Here is a 2,983-nt window from a genome sequence, read left to right on the forward strand (position 1 = left end):
GTTAATCACATTAAAAATTGTAACAAAATAATTTTGCAAGTCTCATATTTTATGAAAAACGTAGAATTCCTGTTGAAATTGTACAGGAAAGAAATGATTCAAGGTTATGAAAAACGTAGAATTCCTGTTGAAATTGTACAGGAAAGAAATGATTCAAGGTACATGGTAGAAATTGCAATAAAATTACACTGCACATGCAAAAAAATAAAATAATAATAAAAGTGAAATTTGTATGTATAATAGGAAATTCAAACCATATTATGTTCCTTATTGTAAAATTAGTTTCCCTGCCTCTGCTAGTGGGCGGAACAGGGGCGTTCCATGGGCATAGCTGAAAGTTAGTTGCTTTTTTTTTCTTGCAAACTAAAAGGTGGCGAGATTGTGTAATTGCAATTTTAAGCGACTTTCTAATTTACTCCTATTATCAATTTTTCTTTGTTCTCTTGCTAACTTTATTTGAAAAAGAAGGCATCTAAGCTTTTTTTGGGTTCAGAACTCTGGACAGCACTTTTTTATAGGTGGATGAATTTATCCACCAATCAGCAAGAGCAACCCAGGTTGTTCACCAAAAATGGTCTGGCATCTAAACTTACATTCTTGCATTTCAAATAAAGATACCAAGAGAATGAAGAAAATGTGATAATAGGAGTAAATTAGAAAGTTGCTTAAAATTGCATACTCTTATCGAAATCACAAAATCAAAAATTTGGGTTCAGTGTCCCTTTAAGCATCGACGCCCCATCGTTTCTGGTCCGCCAGAAATGGAAGTTAAAAAGCAGCGGTCGTAGGTGCCACCTTTTAGGTGGCGGACTGAAATCATCACCATCCGATATGAACGGGATGATTGACAGCCCCTGCTAGCAGCTGATTGGCTGCGAGTGAGCAGGGGGCAGCATTGCACAAGGATTTCACCAGAAATGCTTGTGCAATGTTAAATGCACACAGCGAATCATTTCCGCTCGAACTTTGGTCAATCTACCCCTATGTCTCATTAATACAGGTACATTTTTTCCAAATCTGGAAATTCCAAAATCCAGAATTATTCCGAAATCCAAACTTTTTCATTAGTGTTTTTTAAAAAGTAAATTTTTCCCCACCCATATGACAAAAACCAAACTAAAGACACAGACAGAGAAGATTGTGTTTGTTCTAATATGCAAATGAATGTCTATAATACCTTTCTGATTACAGCGCTGTATACGTATTACAAATGATATAAAACTACCTCTAGGTATTGGCTGTATTATGACATAAAATATTGTTGTTTACACTTAGTCCCATTTTGCAAATGCAAATATACAAATATTCCAAATTCCAAACTTTTTCCTGTCCCGACCAAATCTTACATTATCTGACTTTTTCAATTCGCAATTAAAGGGGCATTGTACACTACATTTTTCTTTGCATAAATGTTTTGTAGATGATCCATTTATATAGCCCATCTGTGTGTTTTTTTTTTTTTTTTTAAATTATAGTTTTGCTTATTTTTTTAAGAACATTGTGCTGATTTTCAGACTCCTAGTCAAGCCCCACAGTGTCAGATGTATACATGCGTTTACAGACTCCTGCAGGCTTCCTGTTTATGATATCTGTCTTTTCATATGCAGGCAAGGGGGGAGGTGAGAAGTGTCTGCTCTTCTTTTACCCAGCCCCTTTCAGTGTGTGTCCCAGACTACTTCATCAACAGTGCTAAACTGGGAGCTTCTAAGTATCTGTGCATACTATTATTTATAGTAGTGTCTATTACATGCAGTTATATGAAAATTGGTGTGTACTGTCCCTTTAATCCCAGTGATAATGTCCCTTTAATGTAACTAAAAACATATCTGATATTACTGCACTTTTACAGCTCATGATTTATTAAATAATTTGTTCATAACTCTGCGGTTATAATTTAGCTTTTTTATATATCTGCAGCAGTTTGAATAGTAACGCATTTCGTTAGAAATATACACAATTTTTTTACATATTGCGATACACAGGAGATAAGGCCAATTGGGAAGTCACATTCCAATTAAATACATAAATATTTTTATCTTTTAAAGCTCATGTTTAAGATAGAGAATTCTACTTTAAATAACTTTCCAAATTACTTGTCTAATTTGTTTTGTTCTTTTTGTATCCTTTGTTGAACAGCATAACTAGACAGACTCTGAGGCAGCAATGCACTACTGTGAGTTGATTGGTGGCTACACACATATATGCTACTTTTCATTAACTTACCCAATGTGTTCAGCTAGCTCCCAGTAGGGCTGCTTCAACAAAGGATATTGAGATATTTTCATAATAAAAATAAATCGGAAAGTTGTTTAAAAGTATATGCTCTATCTTAATCATGACAGAAAAATGTTAGGTTTCGTGTACCTTTACATAAGATCAGTTGCAATAATTTTTCATACTAGCGCTGCGGAATCTGTTGGCGCTCTACAAATAACTGATAATGATATTGGTATTAGCTTTTCTACATGAAGAACAGCTGAGCAATACTAAATTAAATGTATCTCTCATATCTTCATCTGTAAACATTTCAGCAGAGAATAGTGATGTTACTGTTATAAAAAAAATCCCTTTAACAAACATTACAGCTGTTACTGATAATATCAAAGACCAGGAGATGGTGGGTTGTGTTATCATCACTATGGGCAAAACCAGGGCAAGCAGGCAGGAGTCAGAGTGCGCAGAACCAGCAGAAGAAGACAACGTTTGGCAGAGCCACAAAGGTGTGACCTGCAAAATGCGGGACGGTTGGAAGCTGTTAAGATCAGGCTATTTTCCCTTCACAATGAGACATATTTATCTCTATAGATACAAGGAACAAATTCACAATAGGTGACTCTGAAATCTGATGGAGATATAGCCCATACCAAGTCATTGGTTGTGGTGTCCCTTAAATGGGCATACAACCCAATTATTATTTTTTCAGAGAGAGTGTGTGTGTGATTTCAAACAACTTTCCAATTTACTTCTATTATCTAATTTGTTT

Source organism: Bombina bombina, chromosome 12 (assembly GCF_027579735.1).
Source record: "Bombina bombina isolate aBomBom1 chromosome 12, aBomBom1.pri, whole genome shotgun sequence".
Classification (NCBI taxonomy): Eukaryota; Metazoa; Chordata; class Amphibia; order Anura; family Bombinatoridae; genus Bombina; species Bombina bombina.